Source organism: Microcaecilia unicolor, chromosome 9, assembly GCF_901765095.1.
Source record: "Microcaecilia unicolor chromosome 9, aMicUni1.1, whole genome shotgun sequence".
Lineage (NCBI taxonomy): Eukaryota > Metazoa > Chordata > Amphibia > Gymnophiona > Siphonopidae > Microcaecilia > Microcaecilia unicolor.
In genome coordinates this window covers 128,049,873-128,076,412 of record NC_044039.1, presented here as the reverse complement: position 1 = coordinate 128,076,412, position 26,540 = coordinate 128,049,873, and positions in this window count along the sequence as shown.

Genomic DNA, 26,540 nt, shown 5'->3' with positions numbered 1-26,540 from the left:
AGGAATAAGAGTAGGAGAGATGGCATTAAGAAGGTGGGTGGGAATGGGATCAGAGGAACAGGTGGTACATTTTGAGGAAGAAAGGAGAAGTGTAGTTTCCTCAATAGTAACTTCAGGAAAGGAGGAAAGGGAATGAGGGGAAGGAGAGAGAGGGGAACGGACTAGTGGAGGGAGAGCTGGTGAGGTAGAGAAAGCAAGGTTTATCTTTTGAACCTTGTTGTGAAAGAATTCAGCAAGGGTCTGAGGAGATAATGAAGGGGGAGTTGGGGGAGGGGGCACCTTGAGGAGAGAGTTCAATGTGGTGAAGAGAAGTCGAGGATTAGAGCCAAGAGAGTTGGTCAGTTGGATATAATAATCCTGTTTGGCACGTAAGAGAGCAGATTGGAAGGAGGTCAGCATGAACTTAAAGTGTAAGAAATCAGCAAGGGCCCGAGATTTCCGCCAGAGGCGTTCGGCGGAGCGGGTACAGGAACGTAGGTAGCGGATATTAGAAGTCAGCCAAGGTTGGGGTTTTGTACGCCTTACAGGGCGGGTCATCAAAGGTGCAAGAGTGTCTAAGGCAGAGGATAGAGTATTGTTGTAAGAAGAAACAGCCTCGTTGACAGACGTGGGTGGTGCCACAGTAGAGAGGAGGTTTGAAACATGGGAGGATAGAGATGAAGGGTCAATGTCGTGAAGATTCCTAGATAAATTAGATAGGATAGGACGGGACTGGGAGGGAGGAGATTTAAGTGTGAAAGTTATAAGATGGTGATCAGAGAGGGGAAGATCGGAGGCAAGGAAACTAGAGGGTGAACAGTTGGAGGAGAAGATGAGATCAAGACAGTGACCATTTTGATGAGTGGGGGAGGTGGAGCATAGTTGGAGATTAAAGGACGACGTTAAAGCGAGTAACTTGGAAATATAAGAGTTGGAAGGATCATTAGCAGGAATATTAAAGTCACCAAGGATGAGAGAGGGGGAGGAAGGATCATGGAAGAAGGCAAGCCAGGCATCAAAGTCACTGAGAAAGGATGAAAGGGACTTATCAGGGGGACGATAAATGACCGCTATTCGAAGAGGCAGAGGAGAGAAAAGGCGGATAGAGTGGACTTCAAAGGAGGAAAAACAGTGAGATTGAGGTGGAAGAAGGGGTTGAAATCTGGAGGAGGGAGAGAGAAGTAGTCCAACACCGCCCCCACGGCCAGCAGAGCGAGGAGTATGTGAAAATAGATAACCGCCATGGCACAGGGCTGCGACTGAAGCAGAGTCATCAGGGCAGAGCCAGGTTTCTGTTATGGCGAGCAGATGGAGGTGACGCGAGATAAAGAGGTCCTGGATATAGGGGAGTTTGTTACAGATAGAGCGGGCATTCCATAGGGCGCAAGAGAAGGGCAGAGAAGAGGAGGGGAGTAGAGGAATAGAGATGAGGTTAGAGAGGTCACGGTGAGATCTGTAGAGTTTGGATAATAGTTGGTGAGGAGGGCCAGGATTGGGATTGATGTCACCAGCTGAGAGTAAGAGAAGGAGTAAAAGAGAGCGGAGGAGAGTAGGAGAGGTGTGGCCACGAAGGCGTCGAAGGCGAGAGGTATTTAGGTGGAATGGGGAAGGCAAAATGGAGGGAAGAAAGAGACGGAGATTAAAAGCCAAGAGGGAGGAAGAGGGTAGGAGAGAAGGTGAGGTGATGAAGTCAATGGATGGGAAGTGAGTTCCTGTAGCGGAGAGAGGTAGGGGGTGAGGGAAAAGATTAGGAAGGGACAGAGCTAGGAAGAGAATGTGAATAGGGGCCATAAATGATTAAGGTACTTTAGCAACTGGAAAAAGATTAGATACAAAGAGTAAAATGCCCCGCGCGCCGTTAGGCGCTGGGCACCTAGAGCGGAGGCCCTGAGTGGATCGGGGTGGACCTGGGTGTCACCCCGGAGAAGGCTGTAAGGATATGCAGATGAGTTGCAAGTCCTCCACAGCACCTGAAAGGCAGCCGGTGGTAGAGGTGGGTACCTCTCAGCTGAGGAAAGGCTTACCAGGGGTTAGGCCGAAGCCAGCATTCCTCCCCCTGAGGGTCGCCTGATCCTAGCCAAAAAGCACCTGGGGAACTCTGGGCACTTGGAGAGAAGGCCCTGGGAAGATCGGGGTGGAACTGGAGTCACCCCGGATACAGCTATGAGGAAATGCAGAAGGGCTGCAAGTCCTCCACAGCACCTGGTGGGAGCGCTGGGCACCTAGAGCGGAGGCCCTGAGTGGATCGGGGTGGACCTGGGTGTCACCCCGGAGAAGGCTGTAAGGATATGCAGATGAGCTGCAAGTCCTCCACAGCACCTGAAAGGCAGCCGGTGGTAGAGGTGGGTACCTCTCAGCTGAGGAAAGGCTTACCAGGGGTTAGGCCGAAGCCAGCATTCCTCCCCCTGAGGGTCGCCTGATCCTAGCCAAAAAGCACCTGGGGAACTCTGGGCACTTGGAGAGAAGGCCCTGGGAAGATCGGGGTGGAACTGGAGTCACCCCGGATACAGCTATGAGGAAATGCAGAAGGGCTGCAAGTCCTCCACAGCACCTGGTGGGAGCGCTGGGCACCTAGAGCGGAGGCCCTGAGTGGATCGGGGTGGACCTGGGTGTCACCCCGGAGAAGGCTGTAAGGATATGCAGATGAGTTGCAAGTCCTCCACAGCACCTGAAAGGCAGCCGGTGGTAGAGGTGGGTACCTCTCAGCTAAGGAAAGGCTTACCAGGGGTTAGGCCGAAGCCAGCATTCCTCCCCCTGAGGGTCGCCTGATCCTAGCCAAAAAGCACCTGGGGAACTCTGGGCACTTGGAGAGAAGGCCCTGGGAAGATCGGGGTGGAACTGGAGTCACCCCGGATACAGCTATGAGGAAATGCAGAAGGGCTGCAAGTCCTCCACAGCACCTGGTGGGAGCGCTGGGCACCTAGAGCGGAGGCCCTGAGTGGATCGGGGTGGACCTGGGTGTCACCCCGGAGAAGGCTGTAAGGATATGCAGATGAGCTGCAAGTCCTCCACAGCACCTGAAAGGCAGCCGGTGGTAGAGGTGGGTACCTCTCAGCTGAGGAAAGGCTTACCAGGGGTTAGGCCGAAGCCAGCATTCCTCCCCCTGAGGGTCGCCTGATCCTAGCCAAAAAGCACCTGGGGAACTCTGGGCACTTGGAGAGAAGGCCCTGGGAAGATCGGGGTGGAACTGGAGTCACCCCGGATACAGCTATGAGGAAATGCAGAAGGGCTGCAAGTCCTCCACAGCACCTGGTGGGAGCGCTGGGCACCTAGAGCGGAGGCCCTGAGTGGATCGGGGTGGACCTGGGTGTCACCCCGGAGAAGGCTGTAAGGATATGCAGATGAGCTGCAAGTCCTCCACAGCACCTGAAAGGCAGCCGGTGGTAGAGGTGGGTACCTCTCAGCTGAGGAAAGGCTTACCAGGGGTTAGGCCTTATGCATCAAACTAATAATATGCAAAACACAGAGGTGGCCCTATAAAAGATGGTGGTAATCAGAAAACTATGAACAAATTTGCTCAAAGGTTTGGCTTAGACCCGGACTACAAAGAAGAATTTATTTTAAACAAAAGAAACCTCAACCGCCTGGGGTGCCCACATAGATGGACCACCCCAATTAACCGGCTACTATCATTGGTTTCAACAAAACCTCTGCAAAGGAAAACAACTCCATACTGGAGAAAAAAACCTATGCAGCAAAAAAACAGAGGATAATAGATATCAAATGTAGTGCCAGGACAAAGTCAACACCAAGCTGAAAAAATTGAAAAAAATAGGGATTTAAATACATGATTCACTTAGCTTATCCACCCAGACTCTCAGCATAGCCTTCCGTTTACAAACCATCCAACCGGGGTTAGCTCTCCAATCTGTCCATTTGTACCACCATGCCAAAATCCTCAATAAATGGTAATGCAGCCTACAAACTATCTGGATCAAAATGAAAGCACTGACTAGTGTAGGGAAACCTCTTCTCAGTCTGTAACATAATCAGAGCATCCCTGAAATGGCTCCACCTCCAGAACAGGCCTGAGCGTTTTAGGTTCCCTCCCCACATCATCAACCTGAAACAGGCATTGGCCTTTTGGGCCTACTACCATGCTTCCTCCCCCTCCCCCCACAAAACTATGGAATGCACTGCCAAAAGGTGTGAAAACAATCTACGACCATCTAAACTTCAGGAAATCACTAAAAACCTACCTGTTCAATAAGGCGTACCATACTGACCCAACATAAATGCCTCAACTCTGCAAAACAGCAAAACCATAGATTGTATTGGACACTATATAACCTCCCCTATCTCTGACCCCTAATGTGCCTGTATCATACCTACCCTATCCGACCTTAACATCACATTGTATTTGTTCCCCTACCGGACTTGGTGATCGCCTTTACGGTACTATGTAAGCCACATTGAACCTGCAAATAGGTGGGAAAATGTGGGGTACAAATGTAACAAATAAATAAATAAATAAAATAGGCTTGGTCCTTCATTTCTTCTCTCAATCAGCAAGTTGAGGAGTTGCTCAGATCCAACATGGAAATCGGTTGGGTGTTTTCAGCACCACCATTCTCATCACCATCTATCAGATTCATTTTCACACAAAGTAATCTCCTTGAACAGTATCCCTCCCCCCCCCCCCCCTCAATATCCTCTCTAGGTCTCTATCATACACTTTCCCTAATCACCCATATCTGCCTGTCTGTGTCTTTTTTGCAAATCTTTCATTTTCCCAGTCCTTATTCCCAGGGCTTTTTTGAGTGGGTACTTGGGGGTACTGAGTACCGGCACCCAGTGGCGTGCCAAGGGGGGGGGGGGCAGTGGGTGTGGTCCGCCCCAGGTGCACGCTGCTGGGGGGGTGCCGTGTGCCTGTCCGCTATGTTCGTTCTGTGCTCCCTCTGTCCAGGAACAGGTTATTTCCTGTTCTGGGGCAGAGGGAGCATGGAAACGAACGAAGCAGACAGACGCGTGGCACCCCCCCCCCCCAGCGGCATGCACCCGGGGGGGGGGTTCTTTCGCCGGGGGGGGGGCGCTGCACCCGGGGGGGGGGGCGGGGCGCATCCGCGATCCGCCCCGGGTGTCAGCCCCCCTAGGAACGCCACTGCCGGCACCTTTTCCATTGTCTGCTAAAATTAACCCATGGACCCCAAGTTTTAATGAAAGATCTCAGGCTCTACACAACAATTCTGATTTGTCATAGATTCTGTGACTGGTTGCAGGGGGCCTGGCTATTGTGGGGTGGGCCTATCAGTGATCACCTCACCCCTGAAGGATGGCCTATCATTTGAGTAGCGACACCTTTTTTGCTAGTAAAAACACACTGCTTATTCCTATCATTATCTATAGCTCTTTGTCACCACTAGAGGAGTAGCCTAGTGCTTAGCCTAGTGGGATAAGACTCAGGGAAGTCAGGGCTCAAATCCCATTGATGACCCTTGTGATCTTAGGCAAGTCATTTAACTCTCCATTGCCTCAGGTACAAACATAAGGATCCTTTTACTAAGCTGCAGTAAAAATTGGCCTTAATTTGCCCTTAAGAGCCGTGCTGGCCCAAGGCAAGATGCCACCTGAGGCAGTGCTACGATGCTGCCCCCCCCCCCGACCAAGATGCCGCCCCCTGTTTGTGGCGTTAATTTGTTTCATCACGTTCCAAAACCAGCAGTGGTAGCGATTCCCATATGTTGCTTTGCCGCTGGCACCCACCTCTTCCATTTAATGTGGCTGCCTGAGCCTCTGACAAAACAGAAAGTTATATCACAGAGGCGGCTGCAGTAAAGGGAAGAGGTGGGTGCCAGTGTCAGGGCAGTGTATGGGAATCGCTGCCACTGCCGGATTTGGAACGTGATAAAACAGGGTGGCTGCTCCCTGAAGAGTGGAGAGATGCCACTCCTGAAGAGTGCCGCCTGAGGCCCCAGCCTCAGGTGGCTTAATGGTCGGGCCACCCCTGCTTAAAAGGGTCTTTCCTGTTGTTTATCTTTCTGCGCTCTCCCAGGTATAAAGATACTAGTTACCTGTAACCTGGAATGTCCGGGACTGCAGGAATTATGGTGGAGAGACAGAAAGACACAGAAGGCTAGAGTAATATGAGAATAATCAGTAATTGTTTATTACACTTACCAATCAGGAATACAATTAGAATAAGCAATATAATAATTAATTAATTCTTATATGAGACAGCAACCGGGACACAAACATAACCTCTGACATTAACTCTCTGATTGCCTCTGTCCATGATTCTCCTTTTATACCCTTTTCTCCCATAGACTAGTATTGGAAGTACAAAGTCAGCATATTCTAGTAAACTCTGGTAAATTCTATCTTACAGAAGCAAAGTTCTTCATAGTATATTTGTTTATCATAAGTAAGGTCAATAAGGTTATCCTACTTTGCAAAAACCCCTTCATTATCTGCTTCCATGGTCAGCAGCAAATTTCCCCTTACATTACAGTATTCTCTTGCCACACATATCTTTGTTATGACTCCATATCTGCCTGCCTCCTCAACAGAAAGTGCAAGCTGACATGAGACTCACATTCTGTATAATTTCTTATGATTTAGCTTCTCAGTGAATCTTAACCTGTTCATAGCCTGTTCACAGAGGCATAGCTGTGCTCATAATTCTCAGTTACTGTTGTAATGTTATTTTATGGTTCATGACCTGCATGTCCCATATAAACAGTTCCTCCCTTGAAGGTCTTTATAAGCAAGACCTTCACCAAAGTTGGGAGTTACCAGTGTTTTTTTTTTAATATGACACCTAGTCCTACTTCTAGGTGATTATTCACACCTCAAGAGCTGTGTGTTTTCATCAAGCAGATGATTAGTGCTCCAATTCAGGCTGTCTTAGGTTGCAGGCCTGAGAATCTCGTAGTAGGAGGAAAGACTCAGTTCTGACTTACCCGTTATGGGTAGGCAACTGCATGAGCACTAGGAGGTGGATAGTAAATAGGAGAGACACTAGTGTACTATAATTGTGAGGTACAGTGGCTAGGATGTGTAACAGATAGATGGTAATGTGTAGCAAGACAATAAGGTGTAGGTGGGACCCTTTAAAACACCCACCCATGGTCTTATTAAGTTATCCATTAGTGTTTGGTGACAAGGGAAGATGATCATGCATGGATGTATTATACATTACTGTTCATTAACATTAATATTTAAATATTCAAAATCAGCATGAATTTCAGCATGTTCAAGTGCAACATTATGAAGCATTCTTTTGTATAAAACATATTGTCCGATAGGATCTTGTTGGCTCAAGGCAGTTTCAATTAAGCGTTCTACTAATCTTCTAACACAGGGTATAATACAACAACCAAAAAGTATAAAAACAAGAATCACAACAATAATTGTGGGCAGTCCAGACATGAAGAAGTTTTTTCCACTTGCCAAAGGCACTGTCCAACCATCCTGTCCAGGATGAATCGATACCAGAATTTTCTGCAAGTTCATTGGCAAGAGTTGTAAGTCCTTCCAGTGCCTTAGTTATGTTCCCTTCAGGTGCAGTATTGTTAGGGATGAAAGTGCAACAACTTCCTCCCAGAATGATGCAGACTCCGCCCTCTTTTGCCAACATCATATCAAGGGCCAGGCGATTTTCCCAAGCCATTCGACTGGTAGCATCCAATTGTCCTGCAATACCCTTAAAAGCAACTCTAGTGTAGTTGATAAATCTCTGTTGGTTATAATAAATGTAATTAATCCAATCAACATTTTTATTAATGGAGACAAACCAAAATAGGGATTCAAATCCGACAGCAATTTGATTACGGGTCTTGTACTCATCTGGGACTCCTTGAGGTATACCTATGACATCAAGATAGATTTTATCATCAAAAGAGCCCAGGGGTATATGTCTCTTAGTTCTGTGAGGGGTATGTTTGTCAATATGCTGAGACGCAATTGAGATGGGTATCGCCAATTGAACCAAAGCACACTGCCCTTGCCAATTAGAAGGCAAGGTGTGATATAGAGTTCTGGTTCCACAGTACCACCAAACATCAGTTTGGGGATAAGTGAAATCAGAAAAATCTAAAGCTACATTAGTCAGGGGATAAGTGCAATTAGAAAAATCTACACTGTGCACTAAGGCCATTTTTACTGAAGTCATAAAAATACCTTTTTTTCTATTTTCTCCATTAATGGCCATGTGCAAATGTTACCATTATGTGCAGCCATTCTTAAAAAATTACCAAAGCAGCATTTACTGCCACCTATTTTGTAAGCGGTAAGAGCTTTTGCATACCCTACAGACCCAACATAAATGCCTGATCTATGCGACACAACAACACTAAAGTTCGTAATGGCCTTCGCCGAACTCTCCCGCTGAACGATTCCTCTATGTGGTCCTTCCACATGAACATTACCTATCACAACCTCAAGTTGTATTTGTATACACCGGAGTCTGCAACTGCTCTCCGGCACTTTGTAAGCCACATTGAACCTACAAAGAGGTGGGAAAATGTGGGGGTACAAATGTAACAAATAAAAATAAAAATTATCTATGCACTAACCAGTTAGCGCACAGTAATATAGATGTACTAACTGGTTAACACAGGAATGCCTACTCTTTACCCCTGACATGACCCTTAAAAATAAATAAAAATTTAGTGTGCAGCTAGTGCATGCACATTTCAAAAACTACTACATGACACTGTAGTGTGTCCCATGATAATCCATTTTCTGTTGTATTAGGTGCACATTAGCACCTAACGCAGCTTACTAAAAGGATCCCTTAGATTGTAGGCACTTCAGGGACCAGGGCTGCCAAGAAGGGGGGGGGGGGGGGGCAGGGGAGGCAACATTCCCCGGGTCCGGGCCACCAAGGGGGGCCCGGCGCCGCAGTCCCCTCCACCCCCTCCTCCGTCTACCACCGGGCCGGGCCCCCCTGAATTCAAATCATAGCGCCTCACCTCGACCTCACTCCATGTGAAAGAAGCGCAGCAGTGGCAGTCTGCAGATCACTTCCCTTCTGGCCTTTCCTCCCTGTGTCCCGCCCTCATCTGACGTAACTTGTGCTGGGGCGGGACACAGGGAGGGAATCTGCAGACTGTTGCCGCTGCGCTTCTTTCACACGGAGCGAGGTCAAAGTGAGGCGCTATGATTTGAATTCAGGGGGGCCCGGCCCGGTGGTGGATGGAGGGGGGGGGGGCGCTGACGATGATGACCTCAGAGGGGGGGGGGGGGGTGGTCGGCAGGGTCAGGGCCCTGGGGGCAGCCTTGCTCCGGGCCTGGCCCAGTCTCTCAGTGGCCCTGTCAGGGACAGGGAAATACCTATTGTGTCCTGAATATAAATTACCATGAACTAAAATCCAAATTCCCCCTCCAGCACACCTCTACCCCAACCCCATCTCTGGCTCTCTTCAGTTAAGAACGTAAAGAACGTAAGAACATCAGCATCACCATACTGGAACAGACTGTACGTCTATCAAGCCCAGCTTCCTGTTTCCAACAGTGGCCAATCCAGGTCACAAGTACCTGGCAATTTCCCAAAACAGTACAATACATTTTATGCTGCTTATCCAAGAAATAAGCGTGGATTTTCCCCAAGTCCAACTTAATAATGGCTTATGGACTTTTCTTTTAGGAAGCTATCCAAACCTTTTTTAAATCCCGCTAAGCTAACTGCTTTTACCACATTCTCTGGCAACGAATTCCAGAGTTTAATTACACTTTGAGTGAAGAAATATTTTCTCCGATTTGTTTTACATTTATTATTTTGTAGCTTCATTGCGTGCCCCCTAGTCCTAGTATTCGAGGAATTAGGCCTTAATGCCCTTACTATAAGGGCCCCTTAATTTCTTTTATGTTTGGTTTAATTCTTCTGTTCCTTTAATTCTCCCCTGTTCCATCTTTCATCTGATATTTTTCTTTGTTTCTGCCTGTAACGTTTGAGGACTTCTGTGGTCTCTCAGGCTTCTCTTTCAAAGATTACTGGTGCTAGCTGTCAAGAAATGTGATTTCACAGAAAGATATGCTGAAGGGTTTTAATTCTTAATCACTCACTTCAGTGATTAATACTGGAAATCAAATCAGGTCCTAGAAGAGACTCACATTTTAAATTACAATCTAGCTTCTACAGAGTACTAATCAACTTTGCAGTCTTCTGTCGGTGCTTTGTCTCAGATTTCTATACTGTATTATTTCCCAGCACTCAGCAGCAGAATTTAACTTACTGCATGTAAGATAGTCACTTAGGGGTCCTTTTACTAAGCTGCGGCAAAAGGGGCCTGCTCTAGCATCAGTGCATGTTGTTGACGCACGCTGAGGCCCCCCTTTTACTGCAGTAGGTAAAAGGCTGTTTTGTTTGTTCTCAAAAAGAAATGGCCGCGTGGTAAGTGAACTACTTGTCGTGCGGCCATTTTGGGGGGAAGCACTTACTGCCACCCATTGAGGTGGCGGTAAGGGCTCCCGCTGGATAAGCACTGGCACTACAAAAATAGAAAATATTTTTTGTAGTGCCGGAAATGGCGCACCCTGGGGTTGAGAACTACCGCCAGGCTCCTGTGGTAGCCCAGGGTATTCCCAGATTGGCACACGGCAAGCCTGTTGCTGTGTGCCAACCCTTTAGTAAAAGGGCCCCTTAGCAATTCATTTTCAAAGTATTTAGGTACCTCATTTTGTGACAACGGCTGACTTCCTAAAAGGAGTAAACAACTTGGAGGCAGAGTTAAGGAGGAGAAAAAATGAGGAATGTATCCCTGATTTTCAACGATGGTCTTACAACTTACTAAGGGGCTCTTTTACTAAGGTGTGGAGAAATCTGGGCTTAGTGTGTTCTAACACGTGATTTTCCTGTCTGCTAAGGCCAGATTTAATGCAGTAGTAAAGTACAGCTTTTTCTTTTTGCAGGTTGTGCACCAATGTTCCCATTAGTGCATGTCACCTGAAATAATATAACACGGAAACACTTTTCGCCTCCTATTCAGGATGCGCCAAATGCTTCCATGCTAACCCTGCATTATACCTTTATCGTGTGGTAATCCTAACGCACTAGCTGGATAAGTACTTAAGAACATAAGTATTGCCATACTGGGACAGACCGAAGGTCCATCAAGCCCAGTATCCTGTTTCCAACAGTGGCCAATCCAGGTCACAAGTACCTGGCAAGATCCCAAAACAGTACAATACATTTTATGCTGCTTATTCTAGAAATAAGCTGTGGCTTTTCCCCAAGTCCATTTTAATATTGGTCTATGATGTGGGGCCCTAGGAGCACGAGGCACTGTGTGACCGCCCCTGTCGCCCCTGACTAAGATTGGCCCTGTCTCTAGCCATTTGTTCTTTCATCTATTCCAGCCGCATTTCTCTCTTTGCTTCTTTCAGTTTTATCTAATACTCCATTCTGTGTTCTCCTTCTTGCGTTCTTTTGTATTTCATGAATACCACCTCTTTTGCCTTTGTTTTTTCATCTACTTGTTTGAAGAAGCATATTGATTTCCTTTTTCTTTTACAGCTTCTTTCAGTTTGGACCATTGCTTTTTTACTTCTCTTATACCCTCACATCCCATCAGCTCTTTCTTCAGGTACTCCCCCATTTTCCTAAAGTCAGCATGTTTAAAATCCAGGACTTGTGTGTCCAGTCTGCTTTAGCTCTTATATCAAACCATGTCTTCCTTGTCATCAAGCAGATGAATCCATTACGAGTGGGTTGTGTCCATCAACCAGCAGGGGGTGTTACATTTGTACCCCGCGCTTTCCCACTCATGGCAGGCTCAATGCGGCTTACATGGGGCAATGGAGGGTTAAATGACTTGCCCAGAGTCAGACTTGCCCAGTGCCTGAAGTCCACCACCCTAACCACTAGGCCACTCCTCCACTCCACTAGCCCTTTCCCTGCCTTACCCGGCCCCCGATGTGGAAGTAGACAAATAGGCAAGCCCTGTCCCTGTCTTTGCCCATGCTGTGGATGCAGGCACATAGGTTCGCCTTTCCCTGCCTTTTCCACGCTACTGATCCTCCGGAGTTGGAAATTTGCCTCTTTCGCTGTTGCCTCAAACTTTCCTCACAGCGTTAAAAAAAAAGAAAGAAAGAGGTTTTCTTCTGATTGTGCAGCGTGACCGGAGCTCGGAGACTCGGTCTGGTGAGGTGAGAGCATTTTGTAGCTCCTCCGGGAAGGGCCCGCGTTCGGGATGATTTTAAATTCCGCCGCTTTCGGCGATGGCTGCTGAGAAAGTTAAGCGCTGCTCCGTTTGTGGCAAGTGCAAATCTGCAGCGGGGCTCTGTAAGGCGTGCTTTTCAGATGGTAGAACCGGCCCGAGCATGGCGAGCGATGTTTCTTCCCGCTCCGTGGAGCTGGCAGCGGGCACCATTTGGAGCAGCATGGCGCGACTCCCGCTGAGGCGGAGGGGTTTGAGCCTGGAGGGGCGCCTCGTGTAAAGGCTAATAAAAGAGCTGTTTCCCACGGACTGGAACTGGGAGGCCAGGGTGAGCCATTTTCCCCTGAATTTGTTTTATTGCTGCATAATGCATGCATGTTAAAAAGAGCTCTTCCGCAGGGGTCCCCTGTGGCCCTGCTTTCTGTATCCCCTCCAGTGGAGTCTGGCCTTGGATTACCATCAGGCGTGTTTTCCCCTGACAGATGGCCGCAAGACAAGCGCAGAAGGGTGGATTTCCCTTCAGAGAGTGGCGCACCCCCTTCCTCCCCCCTCCCCCCCCCGTGGTCAGATGTGAGGACTCTGAGGGGTCTGGCAGGCCTTCGTGGTCTGGAGAGCCAGAAGAAGGTGCAGTATTGTCACCGGATCCAGATGATCCTCTGCGATTAGGATTTTCCACCGTGATGAGCTGCCAGCGCTTATTACTGATGCCTTGCAGGTCCTCTCTATAGAAGACCCTGGGAGTTCTGAGACCTCCTCCGGTAATCCGAGGATAGCAAGTACTAAGAAGCCTGCTGGAGCCTTTCCTTTGCATGACTCCATCCAAAAGCTTATCACAGCTCAATGGGCTGACCCTGAGGGGCCTTTGAAAGTCGCCAGGGCTATGGGGCAATTATACCTTCTAAGTGAGGAGCATTTGGCGCACCTAGCAGTGCCTAAAGTGGATGCCCTAGTCACGGCTGTGACAAAGAAAACTACCCTCCCAGTGGAAGGAGGAGTTGCCCTGAAGGACATGCAGGACCGTCGCCTGGAGGCAGCTATGAAACGGTCCTTTGAAATTTCAGGTCTATCCTTACAGGTGTCTGCGTGCAGCTGCTACGCTGCCCGAGCCTGCCTCACTTGGTTACAACAGACAGTGGAACAGCCCGGAGATGGAGCGGAGCCCCTTACGGAGGTGGCACCGTGGATGGAGTCGGCCTTGTCATTTTTGGCTGACGCCCTTTATGATCTGGTCAGAGCTTCGGCTAAACAGATGGCTGTAGAGGTGGCGGCTCGCCGTCTTTTGTGGCTTCGGCATTGGGCAGCTGACATGGCCTCTAAGCAAAGGTTGGTGAAGTTGCCCTTTCAAGGCCTTCTCCTGTTTGGTGAGGAGTTGGAGAAAATTGTGAAAGACCTGGGGGATGCCAAACCCCAGCACTTACCTGAGGATAGGCCGCAGCCTTCTTCCAAGGGTCAGCCGGTTCCCTCCTTTTACAGACCTCGCTTCCATGAAGCTAGAAGGTACCGCCTGGGGCGTTCTTCTGGGTTCACTTCGCGTGGCCATTTTCAGCAGAGGAACTCCTTTCACTCAGACAAACATTCCACAGCAGCAGGCTCAAGACCTGGAGTTCAAGGGCGACCATCTCAATTCGATTCCTGTGATAGGAGGACGACTTTTCCTCTTTCTCGAGGAGTGGGCCAAGATTACCTCAGATCAGTGGGTCTTGGACCTGATCAGAGATGGCGGTAGAGGAGACCTTGCAAGGCTTGATTCACATAGGGGCAGTTTCCCCCGTGCCTCCCGCCGAATGCGGCTCTGGCCGTTACTCCATTTACTTCGTGGTGCCGCGAAAAGGACGGTCTTTTCGGCCAATCCTAGACTTAAAAGAAGTCAACAAGTCTCTGAGCGTGCGGCATTTTCACATGGAAACCCTGCGCTCCTGTCATAGCGGCGGTACAGCCAGGAGAGTTTCTCACGTTTCTGGACCTGAAAGAAGCTTACTTGCACATACCAATTTGGCCCCTGCACCAGAGGTTTGTGCGTTTTGCGGTGATGGGAAAACATTTCCAGTTTCGGGCCTTGCCTTTTGGCCTCGCCACAGCTCCCCAAACCTTTTCCAAGGTAATGGTGGTAGTAGCTGCTTTTCTTAGGCGAGAGGGTATCCGGGTTCTCCGGTACCTAGATAACTGGATCATCAGAGCAGACTCTGCAGAAGAGAATCATCATGTTACAGCCAGAGTGGTCTCAGTACTGCAATTTCTGGGCTGGGTCGTCAATATAGCCAAAAGTCACCTGACCCCTTCTCAATTGTCAGGTTCTCCGGGTCAGAGCCCGCGGGGCCGGGCTCTGGAGCAAACGTGAGCCCTTGGGCTGCTGCCGAGGAGCGACAGCAGCAGGCAAAACCCACCCACCAACACTGGGTAAGCACACCGGCAGGGACTGCAGGCACTGCCCAGCAAACCGGAACACATGGACTGGAATCCCCCGGACTGGAGGACACCGGACTGGAACACACACCGGACCGGAACACACTGGACTGGAGCACACCAGACTGGAACACACACCGGACCGGAACACACTGGACTGGAGCACACTGGACTGGTCCGCACAGCTTCACCTGTGCTTAGCTACTAAGCCCCCCAGGAGTTGAGCTTCTGGGTTCGAGTAGCCGACAGGACTTACTGGATACCGGGTGACATAGGGACCAGGACTGGAAACAGAAGTGCTCCTAACCCTAAACTGATCTACGTGCTCCCAAGCCCTAAACCAGCAGGAGTGTTCCTAACAGTAAACTGACAAAAGGACTTCCTAAGCCCAATACTAAAACAGGAGCTCCTAATCCCTGCTCAAGAAAGGGACTTCCTAAGCCCTAAACTAACAGAGCAGGGAACTAAACACAAAGCTAACACAGGTGCTACTAAGCACCAAGCTACAAGCAGAGCTTTACACTAATAAGCTAAACACAGAACTAACCAGCTACCTAAGCACTGCTCTAGCAAGCTAGATACAACTAACAAGGTGCTTCCTAAGCACTACTCTGGCAAGCAACCAGAAGAGCTCCTAGCACTAAAAGGGAAGACAGGGGAGCCACAAGGAAAAAGCAGTGAAGCTAACACATAAGCCAAAAGTGATTCTAAATCACCAAACACCAACAGCAAAGACTGCAATGCTCCCAATAGCACAAACACCAGAAGTACTTCTAACAGCAAACTCTGCAGTGTTCCTAACAACACCAAACCCAGGAGTACTTCTAATAGCAACAGAGCTTCCAAAGCCCTACACATAGCAATGCTTCCAAAACCAAGAGGGAAAAGCAGGGGAACCAAAGGGAAAAGCAGGAAAGCTAAACACATAGACACCAGTGCACACTGCACTAACACTAACCTGGACCTTAGCAAAAGCAAGCAGGGACCCTAGACACAATGTCAGAAGTGCACACTGCACCACCCTACCTAAAGCAAACACAACTGTTGCAAAGGCTCTGAAGGAAACACCACCACTTCCTTATCAAGGCCCTCCCTGATGATGTCACACTCCCTAGACCTAGGCAAAAGCACACTGACCCAGAGAGGCCCAACCCACACCAATGCAAAACTGTGAAACACTTGAAGCCAGTACACCCAAAGAGAGGTATAGCAACTCAGGCAACACACAGCTGTAGTAAAGTAAAACAATTAACCCCATGCTGCTGGAAGCTGCCAGCACAGAGAGACAGAGCCAGCTCAGAAAGGACAGAGAAAAGAAACAGAAGCCAGCTAAGAAGCTGACCCCCAGGAAAGAGGTAAGTTTGAGAGGGGTTCAGACCCCAATCATAACATCAATCTATAGAATATTTGGGGGTCCGGTTTGACACAGCCTCGGGGATGGTCTTCCTACCCGAGCAAAGGCGGTGCAAGCTTCAGAACCAGGTCTGTCTGCTCCTGAGGATGCCTCGCCTGCGAGCTTGGGACATAGTCCAGCTGCTGGGGTCAATGATGGCCACTTTGGAAGTGGTGCCTTGGGCGAGAGCGCACCTGAGGACTCTGCAGTGTTCCCTGCTTCAATGGTGGTCTCCTATATCTCAGGATTATCAATGCAGACTCACGTGGCTCCCTGCAGCCCAGCTCAGTATTGAGTGGTGGCTCTCAGACAGCATGCTGCGGCGAGGAATGCCGCTAGTGCTCCCCGATTGGTGCCTGGTGGTAACAGATGCCAGCCTTAAGGGCTGGGGTGCACATTGCCGAGGAAGGCGTGCCCAGGGTCTTTGGACACCTGAAGAGTCGGAGTGGTCCATCAATCGCTTGGAGTTGAAAGCGATTTTCCAGGCGTTTCTGGCTTTTCAATTGACCCTGGAAGGATTGGCTGTCAGAGTTCTGTCGGACAACACGACAGCAGTGGCCTACATAAATCGCCAAGGAGGCATTCAGTGCATTGCACTAGCAGCGTAGGCCGTGCAGATTTGCCACTGGGCCGCGCTTCATCTGCAGTTTCTGTCAGCAGCTCATATTGCAGGTCAGAGCAATGTGCAAGCCGATTATCTGAGCAGGAATCATATCGACCCAGCGGAGTGGGAACTTGCAGACGAAGTATTCCTGCAGATATGTGCCAAATGGGGAAAGCCCGTAATGGATCTTATGGCGTCAAGCACAAATGCCAAAGTCCCATGCTTCTACAGCAGATGGAGAGATCCTCTTAGTACTACTTCTACTATTAATCAGTCTATAGCGCTATTCGATGTACACATTATATGCAATGCAGGTACTTTCTCTGTCCCTGGAGGACTCATGATCTAAGTTTTTTGTACCTGGGGCAATGGAGGGTTAAATGACTTGTCCAAGGTTACAAGGAACAGCAATGGGAATTGAACCTAGATTGTCAGGATCAAAGCCCATTACACTAACCATTAGACTACTCCTCCACTCCTTCATGGGTTCAGTAATAAACCCCTGAATTTATAGATGGTGCCCTAATTTGTGTACCTAAATTTGGGTATGCTCCCAAGGCACATGTGCAAGTTAATTGAATAACAAGCCCTTAACTAGCAATAGGGTGCTAACAACCAATTATTGTAGTTAATTAGCATCAATCAGAATTCAAGCATGCTTCTGGTTGCACGCTATTCTGTAAGGCACCACACCTAAATCCTATGCTGCATATCTAAAAAATGGATGGGGATAGAGGTGTGTCAGGGGCATTCCAACACGCTATGTGTGCAATTACAGAATACTGCCTGAGCGCACCAACATTTACACCTAGTTTCAGCAGAGTACGTCTGGGCACTTTTACGAAGTGGAAGTAGGCCCAATGTGGGATTACCGCATGCCAAACTGGAGCTACTGCCAGCACATCATGGGCATCAGCGGTAGTTCCAGCCCCAGTGCATGCCATTTCACATGCTAGGGAAAATAGGAACCTATTTTGGTGGTAATCAGGCAGCGCCACACACTATTCGGTCACAACCAAGTTAGCGCGGGAGCTCTTATTGCCACCTGATTGGGTGGTAGTAAGTGTCGCCCCCCCCTCCCCGCATTGCTACATGGTAGGTGAAAACGTACCGCATGGCCATATCTTTTTTCAGCCTTTTTATTCATTGCGGTATAAAGGGTCTCAGCATGCAGCAAAAATAGTCCCAGCAACTTTTACTGCAGCTTGGTAAAAGGACCTCAAAGTTAGGTGTGAGATCAGAGTTTAAGCGCGATTCTATAAAGCTTGCATGCTCTTCACAGAAGCACGCTTAGTACCAATCTTTTCGTGCGCCCATTTTTCAGCACAATTTACTGAATCTAGCCCAAAGTGATAATTACATTTGCATTAGGTGTTCAGATGAAAAAATTGAACTGGCTACAACAGTGTATTGCATAATATGACGATAATAAATGACCAAACCTCTAAATTAAAAATGAAAAAGAGTCTGTGTACTTATTTCATGCATTCTAATTAATTGCTAATGGATATTTATTTGAATGCCTTATCACATATTAGATAAAGCCTCTTACACTGAAAAGTGTATTTTTCTCTTCATATAAAGTAATACTATCAGGAAAACAAATTGATATTAAAATGAAATCAATTTATTAAGACTTAATTATCCTTTCTATCAGACACATATGGAGAAGGAATTCTGTTGGAACTGCTCTTAACCATAGTTGATGCTCTGAAGTGAATGACCGAAAAAGTACATTGGTTGTAGCATCTGAAGTTGTTTTAATTACTGGAAACACTTCAAATAACATGCATTAAAAGGATATTAAATTCTGAATTAACTCTTAAAATGGGGAAATATTTGCAGTACTTGGCTATATTATTGTAAAAAAAACAAACAAACTTTAAAGATGTCCTGTGAATTAGCTGACTCAAGAAGCTGGCTAACTGAAAATGCCACTTGGTGTTGACTGAAGCTGAAGGGAAGGGAAATACATTGCAAATAAAGTGGGGTTCTTCTATTTCTGGGCTTGATGTACACTAAATTCATGTTTGTTCCCTTCAGGAGGGGAAGTTATCAAGGTATAGCTTTTACTGCATCTTGATTTACCACAAGAGAAGCAAAAAAATTACAGAAGTATCTAACCAGAGGAAAAGTGGGCAACCATACGTTCTGGCAAACAGCGCTACACGAACAAATAAACGTATCACCCAAAAACATCCACTTCATGAGTAAATAGGATGAACTAAGCACAAACACATTGAACAAAATATCACCACTTAAAACTAAAACAACACATAAGAAACAACTATGCCCATGGTTCAATGATGACTTATGAGAGATAAAAAAAACTATGTAGGAAACTAGAAAGAAACTGGACCAAAAACAAATCGGACTTAAACAAAACCGAATGGAGGAAGACAATACGAAAATATAAACACAAGATATAAAGTGCAAAAGCCGAATATTATAGCACATAAGTGAGCCAAGATCAGATCAACACGAAAAAAGCATACAAACTCATGAATAAATTAATAAACACCAAAAATCTACTAGCATCAAATGAAACACCGCCAACTGCGAATGAGCTCACAAAACACTTTGAACAAAACATAACCAACTTACGAACTAATCTAGCCAAAACACACATATTCATCTCGGAATTTCTACACGATTGCGAGCACGAAATCAAAAATGAACGTATCGAGGCAGACAAAATGTGGACATCTTTCACAATACCTACCACCAAATCAGTTAAAACAATGCTAACAAAATACACACATGCTAACTGCATACTGGACAAGTGTCCAAACTACCTGATGAAGAATCTACTAGACTGTTTCATCAACTGCCTCATCGAACACATAAAATTCATGTTTCGAAATGGTCAATTCCACCCGGACAAGGGCAACATCATACTGACCCCAATCCCCAAAAATGCAATGAATAAGATCAATGAACTCACAGATTATAGACCAGTGTCTTCAAAACCCTATTGGCCAAAACGATGGAGGGCTAATAGAATATCTACCATGGTGAACATTGTGTGAACCAGACCCTGATACAGCAAAAGCGAAACATGCCACCTATCAGCAGCGGTCCCGTTGTTTATGACTGCAAACAAAGCTAAGTTATCTTTGATTGCAAAAAGTCTTTTTGATATATGAGATAAACAATTTGAGATTGGATATGAATTTGTTTTAACATTTCAAAATAAAGTCTACAAAAATATTCAAAAAAATGAAAATAATTAATGATAAAATAGCAAAGTGATTTTGATGTAAAAATCTTTATAGACCAATGAAGAGGCAAGGTGAATTAAAAGTTAATCTGGCTCTTATGAAACAAGTCGCTGCTGAGGTCTATGACTTTTTATGTCAAACAACCTGTTTTAATATAAATTGTGGAACTGAAAGCTTTAGACGCTGGGTACTATTGGTGTAACAGTGGCAAGACATTTAACATGAATCCAACAGAATTTCAAATTGAAGCAAAAGTATATAAAAGGTTTCTCCTGTATTTCATTTCTGTATTTCAGCAGTGCTTTACTCCTAAAAACTCCTATAGTCAATTACAACTGAGGGTGACAAGGGTCAATCACAGTTCTCCTTATTTTCTGTATTACTGCTGGGTGCAGATAGGTCTCCTTAACACAATATCAGTGCTGATGAAACTCAGTGGCAGATGATCAAATTTCCTACACTGTTCTGAACAGCATAGAAAAATTAGCGCTGGAACAGTGCGGGGAATTAAAGCCCTGGTGATCAAAACTAATAGCATCCAAATTTATGCATGCTATTAATTTTGATCATGGGGTGAGTTCTGCGGGAGGATTGTGCCTGGGCATGCACCCAAGGCACAATCCTCCCACAGAAGTTGTTTGACAGGTCCAGGATGTAAAAAAAAAAAAAAAAAGAATAAAGCCCAGACCTGTCAAACAGACCAGGCTGGGGGTGCCCCCCCCCCCCCCCCACACATACAAGACACTGGGATATTATTATTATTATTATTATTATTATTATTATTTCTTACATTTGTATCCCACATTTTCCCACCTAGTAGCAGGCTCAATGTGGCTTACACAGTACCGGAGAGGCGTTTCCAGACTCCGGTGTGAACAAATACATATGCATGGGGCAATAGAAAAATACTACTGTAGAAATATATTTTAATAGTAGGCTAGAATTTAGCAAGTATGACCACTTTCTGGATGTGCATTACCTCACTGTTTAACTATAAAGAACAGAGTGACCAAAGTGTTAAGTGGCCCAGGGACCTTTAGGAAAGGAAAAACATTGTATGTCATTTGTATTTATTTATTTATTTATAGCATTTATATCCCACAATTTCCCACCCACGGGCAGGCTCAATGTGGCTCTTTACTTAGGGAGCAATTTATGATTCCAATATATAATGTGTAATCTGATGGTCAAGGGGTGAAGGCGTCTATCACAGAGGCTATAAATTATGTATAACATATGCATGTATGTAGTCATTAGTAAACTAACCTGTACTCCTGTAAAAATGAATCTATCTTTTATGTATTCCTTTTGATCCTTTTGTGTTCAAGATGCCAAATTCCCTATATAAAGAGCTGATCTTTTTCCAGAATTCAGAAATACCTTGTCTACCATTACAACTTGTATGTTCTCATATATTGATATATCAATAAACAATTGTTGAATTGAGCACAGGCTAGTGTTTTTTTAATTTACAGTTCTACAATAGTTGTGGAGAATGCATTGGGGCAGTTTAACTCCCTACGAGTCACAAAGGATGGATCTTTCCCTGGTGCCAACAAAAGGAGGTAGGAGAACCTCAGTTATTAAAAAAAAAAATCCTTTAAGAAATGGGGCCAGATCCATCCACGTGCGGAGTGTTCAGGGATACAACAGATTTCCCAGATAACATAAAACAGTCTGTGCTCAGAATAATCTGCAGACAGTGTCTTGTTTATTCCTTTCTATGTCACCAGTGTGGTGTTGCTGTTAAATGTTTTGTGTGGACACTGGACAGGTCACTGTGGTCTGGCACTCTGACTAACTTTTCCACTTGTCAGAACTCCTATCTTTCTCTTTAAGTGCTTCTTCCTCTTGATTTAAATTTAAGGCTGCAGTGTCAGGGTAAATCATTGTGCACAGGCTAAAGTCTCTAGGAAAGAGACAGGGTTTCCTCTGAGACAGGAAGCCCAGGGGAGGGATATATGGACCAGTGGCGTAGCCAAGGGTGGGTCTAGGTGGGCCCAGGCCCACCCACTTTGGGTTCATGCCCATCCAGTAGCAGTACACCTATGATATGGCTGGCAGGCATTCTTCCCAAGCCCCACCAGCTGAAAACTTCCAACAACTGTCCCTCCTGCATACCTTGTAAATAGATCTTCACCTGTAACAAGTAGTGACTGATACATGCTGTAGGGCCAACATGAGCAGTGTGTATTAGTTGCTGCTCGCTGCCTGTGAAAATCTATTTAAAAGGTATGCGGGGGGGGGGGGGATGTTTGAGAGACCATATGGTATACAGGCGAGAGAGGGAGAGACCAAATCACTTGTGGGACAAGGCGGAGTTCTTCTGCCCACCCATCTTGGGCCCAGGCCCACCCAAAATTGGGTGTCTGGCTACGCCCCTGATATGGACATATCCCAGGGCTCTTTGGTGAAAAGGGCAAGTATTAACATGGGAACCGGCATGAGTCAAATCCCAGAAGGAAAGGATATATGTTTAGCAATTACAGCCCAAATGGCCATTGAATTTTAACTAGGTGGAATAAAATCTAAGAGATTGGGGGGGGGGGGGGGGTAGAGAGAGAGAATGAGAATTTCCAGGAAGTCATAAAAATTCCTTATGGCGTGACAGCCTGTGGTCTATGCCATTTTTAAATGTTTAGAATTTTATGTTGGTGCAAACTGAAAGGTGGGGGGGGGGGGGGGGGGGAGGAAAGGTTTTAAAATTAAAAATCAGTGTTGGTTCTAATAAACTGACTAGGTGTGAAGCTATTTGGTTTATGGAAGCTGTTAAACTCTTAAACATGTGATTTGTATTGTGTATTTCTCATTGAATCTGCATGCAAATGAGGTCGAGATTTTTCTTGTTTCAGCTCCAGATAAAAGATTTATCTCATTTCTCTGAAGCCATTTCTAGAGGACTGTGCTATGCTTATGTTTTAACTCTGTGAGTAGTGTACATTGATGCAAACGTGTATAATCCCTTAGGAGGTCTTTTACTAAAGATTATCTCGAGTTATCTGCAGCGGGGCCCATTTTATTCCTATCCTGTAGTTACTTAAAAGACTGCTTGGATTTATTGTGTCACTGGACCAGCACAGAGATAACTTGTTAATAGACTTCTATAAGTTTTCTGTTTTTTTTTTTACCTTGCTGACAATTATACTCTGTGAGTTTGAATTATTTAGCAAGTGAGAGAACAGGTGAATTTGATTGAGAACACACAAACTGATTTCTGAGCATAATAGCATTGCAAAGAGGATATGTGTGTCTTATTAGTATATGTCACCTGTCAAGGCATTCCTTATGCTGTTTAAGCAGCTAAACTGCCTTAGTGTAACATTCTTTAGTGTTGCCGAGTAGATGCTGTTCCTTGATGTCTTGCTTCCCTTAATTAAATTGTTAGGGGTGCCAAACCTCCATATTATTAGGATTTTTTTCTGTTTTTGCAAATGGATTTTACCATCCACACATTAGAGATTAATATATGAGCTTTCTAGAGATAAGGGTATTTTATTTTACAGGTAAAGAAAGAATAAAGTGTTCCTTTTCCCCCAACTGCCACGGGAGGAAGGAAAAGCGAAGGGGATTCAGCCCTTCATCTGAAATGTATAATGGCACAGCATTAGACTCAACCTTTAACTTGCTGGATAACCTGTATTACTGTTTCAAATGTAGTTTTTATGTGTGTAACAGATGAACGGCACAGTATTATTCTACAGATGAATGGTACTTTAAACTTTTTGTCTAGATTGAAATTACAGTTTGTGAATTAATGTATTCTGCTTTAGTAGGGTTACCATATTTGCTCCCCCAAAAAGAGGACACATGCCCCGCCCTTGCCCCGCCACACTCATGTCCCGCCCCACTGCACCCCGCCCCTTTATTTATTGCATTTGTATCCTACATTTTCCCACCTATTTGCAGGCTCAATGTGGCTTACATAGTTTTGTTAGACATTGTCATTCCAGAATATCAGATACAATCAGTCGTGTGCAGAGATTGAGTAAGGGAAGATAGAGGAAGTGATTAGGCGGGTGATTGTGGAGGTGGATTTTCATAGCTGAGTGGGTTGGTAAAGTGGGTCAGTGAAGCTATTGGTTCTCTTCACATCCCCACCCCGCCCCTGTCACACTCCCTAAGGGTATCCTATCCTCCCCTCTCCTTACCTTACTGTACAGCCCTGGTGGTCTAGTGACCTCTTTGGGACAGGGAAGAGCCCCCTCTTTCCTTCCTGGAGTGGCTGCACACTGTCTTGCTGCCTCCCGAATCGGCACTGGGACCGGAGGCAGCAAGAGACAGTCTGCAGCCGCTCCGGGAAGGAGAGCGGGGGCTCTTTCCTGCCCCAAAGAGGTCACTAGACCACCGGGGCAGGACAGTAAGGTAAGGCGAGGTGAGGGTAGGGCACCCCTAGGCTCGCCTGTTACCTGCCCGTTTGTCCACAAATCTGGACAAACAGGCAGGCTGGCAAAACCTGCCTGGTTGCCAAGCCGTGTCCTCAAAAAGAGGACATGTCCAGGTAAAACCGGACATATGGTAACCTATGCATTAGTGATAGGCGTAAATAACGATTGCCACACTGACTGATAATAGAGGACATTTGGAAAAAAAATAAATATATATGTGTTGCGTGGTATAGGTTCTAATTGAGGGGTTTTGAGAGAAATATAGTGGTTTTCCTTCATTCCTTTTGTTTTAGGAAATTGTATGTCTAGAAGGGATTTTTTTCCAACTGAAAAATATTTGATTGTGTTTTCCCTTTCCCATGCATTGTAGGGTGGAGTGCAGGAATTGCCATCTAATCTATTCATAGTTTCAAAGAAAATTACCAAAGGAGAAGTAGTAAGAAATTAGCATTCTTAAGGCAAGTGTATAATTTTATAAGATGCTAAATTCATTTGAAAAAAAAATAGGGCCATATTTTAAATGTTTTGCATTGCTGAAAATAGGATGCTGATGTGATTTTATTTTTCCTTAATTTGTTTTTCCATAAATGAAGCATGCCTGTCTAATGATTTTTAAGCAGAGGCTTGCTTGTAGCAGACCTGGAGAGGCATAATCGAACGGGGCTGGCCATCTATATGGGCGGCCATCTCTAAGGCCGGTCCCGTAAAGCGGCATACCTGACCGTATTATCGAAACAAGATGGCCGGCCATCTTTCATTTCGATAATACGGTTGGGGCTGGCCAAATCTCAACATTTGGGCCGGCCTTAGAGATGGCCGGCGTTAGAGATCTCCACCGTTGGTTTTCGCCGATAATGGAAACTAATGGCGGCCATCTCAAACCCGGCCAAATCCAAGGCATTTGGTCATGAGAGGAGCCTGCATTTATTGTGCACTAGTCCCCCTGACATGCCAGGACACCAACCGGGCACCCTAGGGGGCACTGCAGTGGACTTCACAAATTGATCCCAGGTGCATAGCTCCCTCACCTTGTGTGCTGAGCGCCACAAAACTCACTCCCCACAACCACTACCATAGCCCTTAAAGGGTAAAGGGCGGCACCTACATGTTGGTACAATGGGTTTTGGGTGGGTTTTGGAGTGCTCACATTTACCACCACAAGTGTAACAGGTAGGGGGGGATGGACCTGGGTCCGCCTGCCTGAAGTGCACTGTACCCACTAAAAACTGCTCCAGGGACCTGCATAGTGCTGTGATGGAGCTCAGTATGACATTTGAGGCTGGCATAGAAGCTGGCACAAAAATGTATAAAAAATATTTTTTGGGTGGGAGGGGGTTGGTGACCACTGGGGGAGTAAGGGGAGGTGATCCCCGATTCCCTCCGGTGGTCATCTGGTCGGTTGGGGCACTTTTTTGAGACTTGGTCCTAAAAATGAATGGACCAAGTGAAGCCGGCCAAGTGCTCGTCAGAGCTGGCCTTCTTTTTTCCATTATCGGCCGAAGCCGGCCATCTTGTTTCCCCCCCCCCCCTCCTGCCTTCTGTACCCTGCCAAAACGCCCCCTTTAACTTTGGCCGGCCCTGCGACGGAAAGCAGTTAAAGCCAGCCAAAATCGGTTTTTGATTTAGCCGGCTTTAGGAGAAGGCCGACCATCTCCCGATTTGTGTTGGAAGATGGCCAGCCTTCTCCTTCGAAAATAAGCAGGCTGGTTACCCAGAAAGCCACAATGGATTAAAGTTATGTGTTGAACTGAATAGAGTAAAATTGTGAAGAAATTGAAAGAAATCTCCCAGTCATTCTTGGGACATTTTATGTAGCAGGAATTGCCAAAAATTATTAAGGCTGAAGATTACAGAGATGTTCAAGCAAATGAGAAGGTGTATTTGTAATGAGACATTGTAAATTTGTTAGCTGCCAATGTGCAAATTGTGTGAACTGTTTAACAGTAAATATTGTGAATAGTCAAATGCTGGAGTGACTGCTAGTATAATAAGCAGCGTGTATAGAAATGAAATTGCAGGTTGGCTAAAATATATATGTAAAGTGAATACTTTTGGAAGTACTTGAACAGGGGTATGTATATGAATTATGATATACTCTTTTGGGATAGGCCAGAATTGCAATTGATTTTATTGTGAATTGAATATAACTAGAACTGTGTAAAGCATAAAATCTGAAAAAAACCCCATTGAGTTAATGGAATTTTGTTAAGGAGATGGGATGGTATAATAGTCAATAGGACTAAATAGATTGGAAAAGAGAATAATAGAAGATAATATTAATACAAATAATACAACTAGCTGGAAGTTATGCAGAAAGTAATTGACTTGTGGCCTAAACTAATATGAGGCCCTCATTGCGAGATGTTTAACTGATTTACTGTTTTGAGCCATGTTGCAGGTTTAAAGAACTTTCATTTAATATTAGTTGACATCTTCCAGAGGAAGCCTGATCTCTCC